This window comes from Ambystoma mexicanum, chromosome 4p (assembly GCF_040938575.1).
Source record: "Ambystoma mexicanum isolate Mex_15411 chromosome 4p, UKY_AmexF1_1, whole genome shotgun sequence".
Classification (NCBI taxonomy): Eukaryota; Metazoa; Chordata; class Amphibia; order Caudata; family Ambystomatidae; genus Ambystoma; species Ambystoma mexicanum.
The window spans coordinates 606,501,822-606,518,630 of NC_090927.1; the positions used below are offsets into that span (position 1 = coordinate 606,501,822).

Sequence of the window (16,809 nt, forward strand, 5' to 3'; positions counted from 1 at the left end):
GAGGGCCATTTTTAAGGGAACAGAGGAACATGCTGCAGGCTCAACAATTGATTATTTTAAATGCGTTAATAATTGTTAGTGTTTCATCATATTTTAAGAAACGTTCAACAACACTAACAACCAACCAGTAACCAGCATGCATAAATGAATATTGCCTTGGTGCTCACAGAAGAAACGTCTTTGTTTTAATATGAGTGCGTCCCTTTCAAGAAGGAAGGACATTCTAATGTCTTAATGTTGTGTATTGTCTGCAAAAGAAGCTTTTTAAAAAAGGAAATAATTGCAATAACGGTATAAATGGGCTCTGTGACGAATCCCAGGCTGTCGTTGCTGCTACCATGGGGGGATCCCCTTCACATGAGCCCAGGGAGGTGAGGCTGCAGAGGGAGGCATGAATGTGACCCTTGTTGCACCGGTCCTGCCCTCGTCTCGATCTCACAGAAACGAAAGGTGTACATCGTTCCTGGTCCATTCCTCCCCATCACTTTTGTACTGCAGATGTGAGAAACGTTATTCACTCAGTCAGACATTTAGACCGTATTCTGATGATGTCATTGAAGAGATACGTTTGCAATCGATGGAGCAAGTAGACCGACTAACCACACAGAAGGCTGATGATGTCACAACTAAGACTATGGCATAGATGCGCTACACATGACGCACAGATGCATTCCTCCATAAAGCTAGATCAAATTGCCTTTGGACTCGAAGAACATGCTTATAACTGACTTAGAGGATGGACACACCTTTGGTATGCAATAACCGCAAGTTGCATTAGAATACAAATGGACTGCTTGCTGACACTTAACGCAACTAACATGAGAGGCCACGTAACTAAAGATGGAAGCCACAGTCGCATTGAAATGAATGGAAGGCACTAAAAAGGCTCAAGAAGGCAGAGAGACCTGACTTGCTGATTTCACAGAGGTGCGCAGACCAGGCTGTCAGTGCAGGTATTGTGCACAGCCCTGCCAAGGACACAGAGGGAGAGACATTTTCACATTAGCAGAAGAGATAGGAAAGCTGTGAGTGTAAAAGACTGAAAATCCTCATATATGCAAGCAGGAAAATTAAGTTTATGGTCCCTTCACGCGTGACTTGTTGAACCTGGAGGACAAAGCCTATTCATTCGAGCTAGACAGAGACCGCTGTTCCCATCCAACTGAAGGCAGATGATACAAAAGTAATACCAAGTTCAAAGCCTAATATTCTGTCTCAAGGCCTAAAGGATCGGAGATGGTAACTTGTTGGGTACATGCAGCACCTCTGGAGCTGTTTTCACCACCTTGAATAGTTGCTCATGGGCTCGTAACTTTCCAAAGTGCCAATGCTGAGAGGACCCTAGTTGACCAATGCCTACCCACCTTCCACGCTAGCTCACACGTTGTTGCACGGTCCAATGATGTTCACTAAGCTACCATGCCTGTAGTTGCAATATTTATGAGGTGGTTACAGGAGGGGCCACCAGATAGGGTTTAACCAATAGGGATACTAATTCCATATGCATCCTATATGTAGTCTACCTCACTAACCAATCCCATGTTACTTTGTTTTTGCACATTTATCATTCATTTTGTGACATCACGTTGCCTTAAATGTTCATGACTAGCCTGAGAATGACGAGAAAGTATTGCAGAATGCTGTGTTGTCCATAACTCTATCCCTGTTTCGAAAGCTTTCAATAAACAGTTATATGTGTCACATTGTTGGACTCTTCCATTTTTTTAGTGCAGGGGATTTCCTCAGCCCAGTTCCACTTGCTTGTAATTAGGGAGATTAACAATCACTACCATTACATCTGGTGGTAGCAGAGGACCGTTGATAAGCCCATTGGTAAATACTGTATTTTCCTGTTGCGTGCACGAAGGGAGGCGTTGCGACCCGTGAGGACTGGACCACTGACTACGTGTGGAAACTGAGACAGTCGTCAGCAGCCCCCTTGGTGAAATTCCTGCCCGCTCCCCATGGGACACCAAGCAGACGACCGGAAGGCAGAGTGGCAGGTTGTGGGAGGGACGGTATCAGAGGGCTTCAGCGAATCCGTGGAGTGTGAGTAGAAGTAGAAGTTGACAAATATTGGGGAGGGAATTTGTTGTGTTGTGATTTGTTTTTATGTCATTTATGAGAGAATACCTGTTTCCAGGCGTTAGCTAGGTTACGGATGATGAGATGAATACCTGTTTCTAGGCGGTTATCTTAATTTACAGGTGACGAGATGAATACCTGTTTCTATGCGGTTAGCTTAGTTTACGGATGACTAGATGGATCCATGTGTGGTACCTTAGTGAATTTTTATAGAGGTAATCCTATGCTGCAGTGTAGAAGAAGGACCATGCCCCTAAGTGGGCATATTGAAGAGATGGGGCCTCATTACGACCCTGGCGCTAATGGTTTAACAGCGCCGTAAAGAGCGTCGGCGCCGTTAAACCATTAGCGCCTGATTATAAGGTCCCTTAGCGGGTTGGAGGCTTTAACGCCTGCTTTTTGCAGGCGTTAAACTCCAACCCGCTAAGGGACCTTGGGGCTAATTAAGGCAACCGTAATTTACGGTGCCGTAATTAGCGCCTTCCCCATCCCCATTATGCCCTATGGGGCAAAATGGGAATGGGGAAGTGCAAATGGTGAATGGGGAATTACCGCCCCTGCCAACCTTGTGATGGGGGCGGTAATTCCGCCATCCACCATGCCGGAGACAGCACCATGGTCCAGTGCCTGGGTCCTAATGAGGCCCATGGTTTCCCCAGTGAATTAAAAAGCAGGATGACGGCCCTGGGGTATTTGTGTTGTTGTGTTGTTGTGTATTGTGGGGGATTGAGAGTGCACTTGAAGTGTTTTTATGTATAGTGTTTGGTGACATCACAAAAGGTTGTTAATAGGACAGAGCGGATTGACGCAAGGACGATGGCTCGCAGTGGGGCATAGAATTGTTGGAGAGGAAAATTGAAAAAGTTGGTGGTTTATAACTGGGTGAGGTGGTGTTGAAGCTTCAGAAACCAAGATGATCATTGTACCATTTGGGTGGGCTTAAGGAGCATGTGGAAAAGTGGTGGCCTTTGGGGGCAGGGAGTAGAATGTGGGCGGTGTGTGCAACACATCGTTGTTGGTGTTTGGTGAGTCGGAGAGGCTGGTGGAACAAATTGGAGGTTGTGTTTGGAGAAGTTGATTAATTGTTGGAAATAATTGTGACATTAAATTTGGCATTGCCAAAGTGTCCAAAAATACCGATTTGAGGTCAAGTGAGTATTGTCAGTCAGAGATTGACGTGCGACCATGGGGGATACAACCCTTAAACACCTGTGCAAGTCCTTTCAGGGCAAAATATGCAAGTATAGCACGGAATGGACTCAAAATACAGAGGCCAAAATGATGAAATCATGGCCCTAGGAGGGGAGTTTTTCGAAATCTGTGCTGCAACACATGACCACATATTTACATGCTGCGTATAAGGGAAAATAATTAAGCAGCGGATTAGCAATATTGGAGTTATGGAAGATGTTTGGGGACAAGGAAGAGGACCAACCCAAGGAGTGGATGTTTAGCAAGCATGATGCGGCGGGCAAAGCACCCACGGCTCCTCCTCCTCAAACAACTGATGTACCGACAGGATGCCAGGGATTTTACGCCTTGAAGGAGTTAAAAGCAGTGGCAGGATACACTAACTGTGTTTATGTACATCCTGTGTATAGTAGCAAAGACGCACTTAGTGCCGCTATGCTGGTGAATAAGAGAATAGGGACTATGAATGATGAACACAAAGAGCGCAGTGACCTACAAGCAAAGTTGACTGGGGACGATGAGGTGACTCAGGTACGCAAAGGGGACAAAGAGGTAACAGTTTCACCGAATGAGTGGGTGGGAAGAGGAGAGAGACAAAATACAGGAGCTAGAAAGAGAGATGCCTTAAGGAGGTAGAGAACATAAAGACGGGGTACAAACATTTAGATGACAACAAGGAAGCAGGAGTACAGAGAATTGGGATACTGTATAGGAGCGGGAGGGTATAGCACTTCTGCCCCCAAGACAAGCAGGAGTGTAGCAGAGTCCCAACCAAGTGGAAGGAGGGTGACTGACTGGACAGAGCAGCTGGGGGACGACAAGGGAAGAACATGTTGAGGAGGCTAAACTTTGAGGACAATGGGGTGAAGACAGTGATGATAGCTAAGGGACAATGAGGTCAGATGAAGAATTAGGGGAGAGTGATGATGACGAAGGGAGGAGGCTATGCCACCCCCCCTTTCCCCAAGGGAGTAAACACAGAGTGGGAGACACTGGGATGAAGAGGAAGACACAGAAAAGGGAATATTGGAACTTGACAGGCACCTTGAGCGCTCCAAAGGCAGATTGCATAGTGCAGATGAAGTTACCCCATATGCTCGGAGGTTGAGAGCATTACCAGGACAAAGGAGAACTAGCGTGGTGAGAGCATATACAGTTACAAGACATAGGGAGACGTGACAGAGGTGTGGGGCTGGCACCATTTCCATTGCTAGAAAAGGGTGGCAGATGATCCCAATATATACTATGGCAACAGATGGCTAAAGATAATTTGAGGTGTAAGTTGCCATCGATGGCTGCAGGAGCGGGGAAATGGATTTATGTAATAGAGAGATTGATGACACGGATGACACCAGCAGTGGGTGACATGTGGAGCTTACTTTCTGCCATTCTTGGGGAGGTAGCTGCCAATGTTATGAAATAGGCAGGATATCCCGGAGTGACAGCGCAGAACACAGCGCACGATGGGGCGCCATTCAATAACTGCAGAGCAGCCGTATGGCAGGCTCTGAGGGTACAGTACCCAGACACATCTGCATAAGCGTAATCATGGCATGCAAAATGAGAGAGGATGAAGACCCACTCCAATATATTAAGGGAATACAAGAACATTGGTGTCTCGGGACGCATGAACTGTGGGACAAAACGGTGGGTTTATTCTACCACATACTAAGCCAGGGGTTACCAGAACAGGTACAGAAGCAATTGAAAAAATGAGTGGGGATGGAGGCGAAGCCATGGTCAGAAATTCATTTGACTATTGTGCATTATTATGGGCTAATGCAGGAGAATGCGAGAAAGAAGCACAAGGAAAGAAAACAGGAGGAAGCAAAGTTATTTCAGAAAAAACGGTCAAAGTATAAAATGGAAGGGGCGATGTTGACCAGCAGAGAGGGAGTTGTTGCCCAGAACACCAGTACTGCTGCCTTTATTCATGGTTGCATTGTCTGTACGAAATTCACTACAGGAAACATGCTGCAAAGTGCGAGGAGCAATACTGCGCCCTAATGGGCCTCTCCATCACCGGAAAACCGGTTATTTGCTTTGCATTAATGCATTATTGCAGATTTCACTCACGCCACTGCACTACCCGACCGACCTTAGTAAAGATGTTCTTGCAGCACATATAGCGGAAAATGGCTCCGTCCCAATTTGACTCAATATATTGCCGCCTTTATTCATGGTTGCATTGTCTGTACGAAATTCACAGCAGGAAACATGTTGCGCAGTGCGAGGAGCAATACTGCACCCTAATGGGCCTTTCCAACACCTCCACATAGATTATGTGCATATGATTATTCTTCAGAATTGTAATGGCTATAGGTATATGCTTGTAACAGTGTGCCCATTTTCTTGCTGGATAGAAGCTGGTCCATGCTCACACCCTGATGCCCTCTGTCCAGCGCAATTACTCATCAGAGAGGTTTTCCCCTGGATCAGACAATGGACCTCATTTCATAAATGAAGTGTTTGGGCATATCATAGCCCTGCTGGGGATAAAGCATAAAATATCTTGCGCTTATCACCCACAAGCGAATGGTGTTTGTGAACACCTAAAAAATTGCAAAAATAAAAATGACATTGAAAAAGGGATGACTTCATACCCGCCTCCTGACATTATTCGCATTGTGCAATCAGCCTGCATCTAACCACCATTTAACTCCTCATGAGATGGTGACAGGACGCTGCATCCGCCTCCCACTTGCTCCTACCACTAGAGAGCTGACAAACACCCATAATGTTGCCACTGTACTTGGTAATGAGATATATAAATGTCTTCCTTCGATGATGACTAGTGCTTCTTTTATTTCTCAACAGCTGGGGAGGTTGAAGGAGGATGAAGATAACACACCAGTAGAATCATCTGAACTGCTCAAACAACCACCTCTTTATCCAAGGGACCAAGTCCTCTTGAGAAACTTCAAGCCACGCTTCGACTGTGCCTTCATCATAGAGCAAGCAACGGACAAGGCTGTCATGATCACTGCTTCCAAGGAGTCAGGAACAGCCCAACGTCCTTGGAAGCAGGCCCCTAACCGTTATCTTAGGCACCAGCCGGTCCCCACTGGGACCTTTTGGACCTTGTCCTGGCGCCGGTGGCACCAGGCTCATCAAAGCCATCGGTCCCGGCACTGGAAGCGCCGGGCTCATAAAATGTATGAAGATGCTTGGGTGGACTTACCTGCAGCAGACCATGCGGCTTACTTACAAGCCACATAGGAATCCTCTGTGAACAGGAACTACTTTCTTACCTGGGTGGGGCAAGCTCCACTCCCTGGATACAACACGGGAACTCTTCTGGAACTGGAACTCTTTTCTTACCTAGGCGGGGCCGTGGAGGAAGATGCCTCATCACTCCAAGGCTATTTAAACCACACCCGATTGAACAAACGTGCTTCGCGTTATTCTGCATCTGCAGCAGAACGCTCACTGAGTCTGTTCCAGCCTTTCTTCCTTCCGATCCTGAACCTGCAAGAACAATACTTACCACTCCTGTATCCAGTATTCAGCAGCACCTGCAAAGACAAGAAACAACAGGTTAGCACGTCAACTTTTACACGCAGCGCTTTCCTCACCTGATCCATCTGCAGCGGACATTTCTTCACGCTGCACCTCCGCCTGTGAAGACAAAAGCATTGTTATTACTTACTGGCACTCCGCGAATTCCGGATTTCTTCAACGCTGCAACCCAGCATCTGAAAGACAAACGAAGAGACATTAGACAGGTATTTACTCACGTCCATCGCGCTCGCCACAATTTAACGCCTGCAAATACTCCGGCGTTTTCCAGCATCTCTTCAGCACGAACTCACAGCTGCAAGGGAAAAGAGACAGTTAGAGCGCTTGCATTTACTTACGCATTTCCAAGCGCTTCATTCCAAGGCTCTGGCTCCAACTTCGGCTCTCTTCACACCATCTCCTATCTCAAGAGCCCTGCAAGACAAATAGGAAAAAGCATTATACAGAGTCCTGTTCTATATTAACGTGCCCACGCACATAAAGACTATAAGGACTAAAAAGGTGTCCGGAAACTCACCGCTCGTGCAGTTAATGACGGTAGCGATCCTCTGATGTCAAGAGGCCTATGTTTCACCAGTGAAGGAACTGGCAACGGCACCCTGCACCAGACGCAGATGGAGAGTCCAGCATTCACCTATCTAAGGTGAGCACGTTGACCTGGGGGCTCTACGGAGAAGCTAGGAAGAGAGAGAGAGGGACATTCAACAACCCAGATCATTAACCCCCATATTCTTTCACCTGCAGAAATCTCACTCTTCGAGTTCGACACACAGTGCAAAGAGGTTCGGCCCCAGAAGCAAATCGAGTCCTGCACATCACTTTTCGGGTCACAGACACCTTCCTGCCAAGACCAGCGCCTCCGTGGGAATCAGGTGAGCGTTACAGAACGCGAAGCCCACCACAAAACTCCTACCCAGGCGCAATGGAAACCTCAGACACTGATCAATTAGCCCAGTTGCTTGGGGAACTAAGAGCAGAAGTACATGCAGCTCGCCAGGAAACAAACTCTCTAAGAAGAGAGCTGATAATTTCCAAGGAGCGAACAGAGGACCTCGCTAGGCAATTGCTACAAACGCAGGCAGGACAGACACCTTTGCCCGCTCCAGGAGGAAGTTATCCTTCTGCATCATCCTTAAATCCAGTGCAAATCAATCTACCCGGCAATGTGCCCTTGGCTCCGCCCGAACGCTTTTTTGGTGACCCAAAGAAATTTGCAGTGTTCATTAACCAGTGCCGCCTACACTTCTTATGTCGACCAGCTGCCTTCCCAACAGATCAGGCCAAGGTGGCTTTCGTGCTTTCTTATCTCAGTGGCAGCGCCGCAGATTGGTCATCCCTTTAGTCACTCAGGATGATCCGGTTCTGCATGATTTCCAGGCCTTCCAGTCCAGCATGGAGAAACTGTTCGCAAGACATGCACAAGGGCAGGCCTTGGACAATGAACTTCTTTTGTTACGACAGGGTAATCAAGACCTCTTGACTTATATAGCCTCATTCAACAGACTTATAGTGGAAACTCAATGGTCTGAGGATAAGAGAATAACGCTCTTCTACAGAGGCCTGCGTGGAGAGCTCAAGGATGTGTTAGCTCAAGTCGTGAATCCTCCACAAGAATGCTCAGACTATATTGACTTAGTTGTCCAATTGGACCACAGATTACAGAACAGGAAGGCTGATCGTTCCAAATTTGATACCCGAATGTTTTCTAAACCACAGACCTCTACTAGGGGAGCTGACACTGTGGAACCCATACAAATAGGGGGCATGAAAGGACCTTTAACCCAAAAGGAGCGGGAAAGAAGAAGACAGCTGCAATTATGCCTCTATTGCGGAAACTCGGGGCACTTTCTTCGGGACTGTCCAGTGAAACCAGCTAAGAAGGCTGTAGGAGCCGCAGATACCTGTACCACAAATTCGGAGCAGGGAAACGACCTAGCCCGACAAGTGTAGAGGTCCTCTTGCCGAGCGTTAAAATCTGTCCCGTGACCTCGCATTTCGTGGTGCCTATGGTCCTCATTAGTCCTGAACGTCCGGATCGTTTGCATGCAATTGAAGCTTACATCGACAGCGGAGCAGTCGGTAATTATGTGGACCGTGAAATGGTATCAAGGATGAATCTACCTCTTGTCCCTAAGGCAGTAAAAGACGTCATTACTACAGTGGATGGCACGGAGATAGCCTCCGGACCAGTAACGCACGCCACCCAAGAAGTGACGTTAGTGAGCCAAGATGGACACCGGGAGAAGATAGTGTTCGATGTGATCAAGGCCCCTCAGTTCCAGATCATTCTGGGAATCCCTTGGTTAGAGAAGCACAATCCTCAGATCGATTGGCGAGCAAAGACGGTTCAGTTTCCAGAATGCTTTACCACTTGTTATCCTCGGCCTGATGTTTCACTGGCGGCAATCTCTTCTGAGGTTCCCAAATTACCTCCCGAATACCAGGAATTCCAAGACGTCTTTCGGAAGGACCAAGCTAACACCCTGCCTCCTCATAGGTCTTACGACTGTCAAATAGATCTGATACCCGGAACAACTCCTCCTTGCAGTAGGATTTATGCCCTCACCGAGCCAGAGAATCTTCACCTCAGACAATATCTGGACCAATACCTAGCTAACGGGTTTATCCGTCCTTCACAATCTCCAGCTTCCTCGGCTTTGTTCTTCGTTCCGAAAAAGGAAGGAGACCTTAGGACTTGTATAGATTACCGCGCCCTGAATCAAATCACAGTTAAAAACAGATACCCGTTACCTTTGATCCCTGAACTCCTGGACCAAGTCAAAGACGCATGTATATATACAAAGTTGGATCTCAGAGGAGCCTACCATTTGGTAGGAATAAAAGAGGGCGATGAATGGAAGACGGCCTTCCGCACCAAGTATGGGCTGTTTGAATATCAAGTTATGCCCTTTGGACTTTGCAACGCTCCTGCCGCCTTCCAGTATTTTATGAATGATGTCCTTAGAGAACTCATTGATGTGTGTGTTGTTGTCTACATTGATGACATCCTCGTCTATTCATCATCTGAAGAAGAACATCGGAAACACGTTAGAGAGGTCCTTCGAGAGATTGCGTCAACATAACCTTTTTGCTAAGCTCGAAAAATGCGTTTTCAACGTAACTGAAGTTGAGTTCCTGGGAATCATATTGTCACCTAACGGAGTCCATATGGATTCAAAGAAAGTCGATGCAATCATCAAGTGGCCTTCACCAACCTCTGTAAAAGGAGTCCAAAGCATGTTAGGCTTCGCTAACTTTTACCGCAGATTCATCCCTGAATTCTCTCGAATAGTCCAGCCCATCACCTTTCTGTTAAAGAAAAACAAACGTTTTGAGTGGTTTACCGAGGCAGAACAAGCTATTCAGGACTTAAAGACTAAATTCATTTCTGCACCTGTTCTAAAACATCCTCGCCCAGAACTCCCCTACATCGTAGAAACAGATGCTTCTAGTCTTGCTATGGGGGCAGTTTTATCACAAAGGGATCCGGTCACACACCAATTACATCCTGTAGCCTTTTGGTCCCGCAAATTCTCGGCTCCCGAGATCAACTATTCAATTACAGACAAGGAACTTTTAGCTATCAGATCGGCCTTTAAAGCCTGGCGGCATTATCTTTTGGGAGCCAGACACACAGTCACCGTAATGACTGATCACCGCAACTTACAGTATCTGAAGACAGCCAAAGCTCAATCTTCCATGCAGCTTCGCTGGGCTCTGTTTTTGGCTGAGTTTGACTTTATAATTACTTATCGACCAGGCAGTAAAAATGGAAAAGCAGATGCCCTCTCCCGGATGGGAATAGATGAACATTTGACCAATCCAGAACCAATACCCATAATCCCAGAACAAAGGATTTTGGGCTTGGTCAGCGCTCAATCCTTTGAAGACATTAAGACTACAGTCAAATCACTTTTAACTCCGGCCGACTTACAGGACTGGCAATTAAAAGGAAAATAATTCTCAGTGGATCGAGACCTACCATATTTCCGAGGACGATTGTACTTGCCCAGTGAGAAAATACAAAAACAGGTAATCTCCTGTTATCACGATTCACTAATGGAGGGTCACCCTGGCATAACCAAGAACATGGAAAAGGTCAAAAGACATTTCTGGTGGCCATCATGGAAGAAGGACATTAGAGACTTTGTAATCTCCTGCGGTGTGTGTGCCCAGAATAAGAGTCAGAAGGAGAAACCAACCGGTCTCTTACACCCACTAGACATCCCTCCCTGTCCATGGCATACCCTGTCCATGGATTTCATCACAGACTTACCTCCATGCTCAGGGTATAATACCATTTTAGTAGTCGTGGATCTATTCTCCAAGATGGCTCACTTCATTCCCCTGAAGGGCCTACCTTCAGCTTCAGTATTAGCCCGAGAATTCTTAGAAAACATCGTTTGGTTACACGGTTTCCCCTCGGTTTTGGTCTCCGATAGGGGAAGTCAATTCATCTCCCACTTTTGGCGAAGTTGCTGTCGTTTAGCCCAAATTGATGTGAGACTTTCTACCAGTCACCATCCCCAAACTGACGGACAAACCGAGAGGACAAATCAAACTCTAGAGCAATATCTAAGTTGCATGCTCCAACAAACTGAAAACCATTGGAAGGACATTCTTTGGATCGCTGAATACGCCTATAACAATTCGACTCATTCTGGAACCGGGAAGACTCCCTTTTTCCTATTATACGGACACCATCCTAGAACCTCTAACCTGGATCCTCCCCAAGAATTCGAAACACCTGCTGTGGATCACTTGCACTTGGAGATCACTCGTGCTTTTAAGGAAGCCACTGCACATCTGCAAAGAGCTAAAGCTCAATTTAAGAAAGGAGCAGATCAGCACCATAAAGAGGCCCCTCACTACGCAGTGGGAGATCAGGTCTGGTTATCCACTAAGCACCTACCTCTAAAAGGACCCCGCACTTTCATCCCGAGATACCTTGGACCCTATCTTATCTCTACCATAATTAATCCGGTGGCTGTTAAATTGGAATTGCCTTCGCAGATGAAAATACATCCAGTATTCCATGTCTCCTTACTAAAACCAGTGCAACCAGGAACCCGATTGACCGAACTCCCGGAACCTGTTTTAGTAGATGGAGAACTTGAGTTCGAAGTAAAGAACATCCTAGACTCCAAAATCTCCAAATCTAAATTATATTACCTGGTTGATTGGAAAGGATACGGCCCCCAGGAAAGGTCTTGGGAACCCTCAGAGCATGTCCACGCACCTCGTCTGGTCAAGAAATTCCATTTGAATCACCCCGACAAGCCAAGACCCCCGGAGAAGACACGCTTGGGAGGGGCCTTGAGGGGGGTGCTGTCATGATCACTGCTTCCAAGGAGTCAGGAACAGCCCAACATCCTTGGAAGCAGGCCCCTAACCGTTATCTTAGGCACCAGCCGGTCCCCACTGGGACCTTTTGGACCTTGTCCTGGCGCCGGTGGCACCAGGCTCATCAAAGCCATCGGTCCCGGCACTGGAAGCGCCGGGCTCATAATATGTATGAAGATGCTTGGGTGGACTTACCTGCAGCAGACCATGCTGCTTACTTACCAGCCACATAGGAATCCTCTGTGAACAGGAACTACTTTCTTACCTGGGTGGGGCAAGCTCCACTCCCTGGATACAACACGGGAACTCTTCTGGAACTGGAACTCTTTTCTTACCTAGGCGGGGCCGTGGAGGAAGACGCCTCATCACTCCAAGGCTATTTAAACCACACCCGATTGAACAAACGTGCTTCGCGTTATTCTGCATCTGCAGCAGAACGCTCACCGAGTCTGTTCCAGCCTTTCTTCCTTCCGATCCTGAACCTGCAAGAACAATACTTACCACTCCTGTATCCAGTATTCAGCAGCACCTGCAAAGACAAGAAACAACAGGTTAGCACGGCAACCTTTACACGCAGCGCTTTCCTCACCTGATCCATCGGCAGCGAACATTTCTTCACGCTGCACCTCCGCCTGTGAAGACAAAAGCATTGTTATTACTTACCGGCACTCTGCGAATTCCGGATTTCTTCAACGCTGCAACCTAGCATCTGAAAGACAAACGAAGAGACATTAGACATGTATTTACTCACGTCCATCGCGCTCGCCACAATTGAACGCCTGCAAATACTCCGGCGTTTTCCAGCATCTCTTCAGCACGAACTCACAGCTGCAAGGGAAAAGAGACAGTTAGAGCGCTTGCATTTACTTACGCATTTCCAAGCGCTTCATTCCAAGGCTCTGGCTCCAACTTCGGCTCTCTTCACACCATCTCCTATCTCAAGAGCCCTGCAAGACAAATAGGAAAAAGCATTATACAGAGTCCTGTTCTATATTAACGTGCCCACGCACCTAAAGACTATAAGGACTAAAAAGGTGTCTGGAAACTCACCGCTCGTGCAGTTAACGACGGTAGCGATCCTCTGACTTCAAGAGGCCTATGTTTCACCAGTGAAGGAACTGGCAACGGCACCCTGCACCAGACACAGATGGAGAGTCCAGCATTCACCTATCTAAGGTGAGCATGTTGACCTGGGGGCTCTACGGAGAAGCTAGGAAGAGAGAGAGAGAGAGGGACATTCAACAACCCAGATCATTAACCCCCATATTCTTTCACCTGCAGAAATCTCACTCTTCGAGTTCGACACACAGTGAGAAGAGGTTCGGCCCCAGAAGCAAATCGAGTCCTGCACATCACTTTTCGGGTCACAGACACCTTCCTGCCAAGACCAGCGCCTCCGTGGGAATCAGGTGAGCTTTACAAGGCTGTTAAATTGGTAGGGAAGAAAGCATGAAATTATCTGGGAAGACATCAAGCCCTGCCGAGGTAAGGCCCCCCCCGAGCCCAACAAGTAAATAATAAACTGCAAGAAGAAGAGGAACAGCAACAGATTCAGACACGTTCAAGTACCTGAGCTAGACAAGAGCATAAAGACAGCAAGAGTAGGCCCACTGTCTCTTCTTTACACTAGATAATAACCGTCTGTCTATGGACTGACTTTTAACAAGTAATTTTACTTGCACAATTGCTGAAAAGCACTTTATGAACTCATAGCAATCAAAAGGGAAATTATACCAGTAAATGTTTTTGTTTATGCTTTCCTTCTTTGCATCGCACACAGTTAACCAATTCTGACAAGAAGCAACATGCCTATTATTGCCTTGTTTGGTAACCCTAAGGTCCAATTTATCTTTGAGACGCTCTTTATTGCCGCATTAGCACAGTATGATCTCAGAAAAGTTTGACTGTCTACTAAATGGTGGTCTCAAAGGCTATGAGTTTAAAAAAGAAATGTTATTTTAGGTTAGCAATCACAGAAAAGAAAAACATTTCCAATACATTTGTCGGATATACATTGTCTCGGCTCATAGTACAGCACAGATATAATCATACTTATTCCACTCGCCACATAGTATTGACTTATTGTCTAGTTAGTTCAGATTTTAGGAAGATATGCTCTAAACTGTCCCCATATGTCCTTGGGGCGGGACATACGTGGAGTTATTGATATGTATAGCTCCTCGCATTCAATCACCCAGGTTAAGTCTTTTAGACATTCTTGTATGGATGGAGCACAACAAGCTTTCCATTTTCTGAGTATGCACCTTTTTGCCACTATGTTCCCTACATTTAGAAAGGCTTGTATCCTATTTTCCAACAGATCTTGCCATTGTGCAAACAATGCAGATATCAGAGTTGCAACCAGATGCTTTCCAATAACCTCACAGACATTACAGTGTATATTTGTTTCCAGTATTGCAGTAGGCTTGGGCAGGGACAGTACATGTGCAAGCATCCCGCTTCCACTGCTCTGAATCTTGGGCACAAACCATTATGGTCCGGGAATGTCCTCTTAAATTTATATGGTGTATAGTGTAACATGTGTAATAGTTTATATTGAATGAGTTTTAATCAACCATTTATGGATACTAACGTGGCGAAACTGCACATAGCTCCCCATTGTTCTTCATGTATCACTTGATTCAATTCCATCTCCCATTTCTTACGTGAGGAGTACCCCTGTGTCAGAGTCCCAGTTAGTATTTCCCTATATAAGGTAGTGGGCACACATCTGCATGCACTAGTCGGGGATATGGGCCAGCAGTTTGTTTTTGGGGGGTTGGGCCGGGTAGGAATCCCATCTAGCCTGGATCACTGCACGTAGTCTATAATATTATAATAATCCCCCATGTTTTGCTTTCAGACCCTCGACCGTCAGGAACTTTCCATCGGGATATAGGTCCCCTATATAGTTATACCCCAGAGTTTCCCATCGCCTATGGATCATTGTGTAGGGGAAAGGTGTGGGAAGTCCCACAGTGGTAGCCCATGGTAATATGGAGTCTTTCCGTCTGTTCTGTGAAAGATATGCTCTCAGGCTCTTAATGTGGTAGAGACAGGGTCACATGGGCAGTCGTCTCTATATGTTTTGTCCATTATAAGGGTCATCATTTCCAACCCCTCTGCCACTGATTTTTCTAGCCTAATAGGTGGCAGAGTTTCCCCCATATCATACCAGTAGGAGGCAAATTGTGCTTGGGCCACCATCCAATAAATCTCCATCTTAGCTTATCTGGGGTCCATTTCAACTGGGTTTGTGTCTGGGTCCGGGGCATGTCATCCGTAAGGGGAAACATCTCAGACTTCCCATAGTTGACTGTGAACCCACACTATGCCCCTACCTGGGCAATATCCTCCATTATGGGGTATAGGTTCTGTTGCGGATCCCTGACATACAGTAGGACGTCGTCCGCATATAACTAAATTATCTCTAGGGTTCCAGCTATTCATGTACATTTTTTCGTATGTCAGCCCGGAATTAAGTCTGCCATGGCAAATAGTAGCAGGGACAATGGACATCCTTGTTGCATCCTCTGCCCAGCTCAAATGGAGCAGGCTGTGTCGTGTTAGTTAAAATGGTGGCCATGGGCTTTGAATAAAGTATTTTAACATAGCTTATGAAAACCTCACCTAACCCACATTTTCGAAGGACAGTGACTAAAAATGGCCAGGACACCATATCGAATGCCTTTTGGGCATCGAGAGCTACAGCTACTGCATGGGATTTAGGGGATATGCAGGCCACGACATTAAACAAATGCCTAAGTTTAGGGGACGTTGCTCTGCCAAGTATGAAAACGGCCTGGTCTTTGTGTATTAAAGCTGGCATTAATGGTAAGAGCCTATTAGCTAATATGTTCGCATATATTTTAGTGTCTACATTCATAGCGACAGTGGTCTGTAAGAACTATACTCATCGCTTGGTTTATCCGGTTTGAGCAAAATGGTTATGACCGCTTCTCAGAGAGATTGCAGGTGTTGTCCCACGGCTACTGCCTCTGCCCATAATTTCAATAGGTGGGGTGCCAAATGGGCCCCATATTCCACATAAAATTATGCTCTAAGACCATCAGGGCCTGGGGCCTTGTTCCTTGGCAATTCTTTTATCACGTGGAATATTTGCCCTGTCGTGAATGGGGTATTAATTTGGATTCTGGCCTCTGTCGATAGCACGGTCAGCGTGATAGAGTCAAGCAGCCTCTCAAGTTCCTGCTCCCACCGCCTGAGTCTTGTGTCTAGTATAACTCTGTATAGAATTGCGTGAATTCTTCATTGAACTCTTTTTGCGAATATCACAATATCTGATGTTTATCTTTAATTCCCAGTATGTGATTCCGTCCCCTGTCTATTTTAACCGATGCGGATAGAGCTCTTCCAGGTCTCTTGCCTTGTCCATAGTGTCTGTTCATGGCTGGTTTATCAAAATATCTCACCTCTTTATCCGCCAGTTCCCTATAAATCTCTAATTGTGTTTTAATTGCCACCAGTTTGATACCGTCAGGTGTTGCCACATATTCATCCTTTGGTTTGTGGATCTCACTCTCGCTTTTGGCTATGCCTCTGTGTATATCTCACAGCACAACAAATTCATGCGACATAGCCATCCCCCTGATGTAGACCTTAAACGCTTGCCAGAGCGTAGCCTGTGTCACAGCATCAGTGTCTTTCAGC

At 46.4% G+C, this 16,809-nt stretch overlaps 1 protein-coding gene across 1 annotated transcript in view; it reads left to right on the forward strand.

Moving 5' to 3' along the window:
* BEND6 (BEN domain containing 6) overlaps positions 1 to 16,809 on the forward strand; it is an 886,671-nt gene that overhangs the window by 391,504 nt on the left and 478,358 nt on the right. The window lies entirely within an intron of this gene.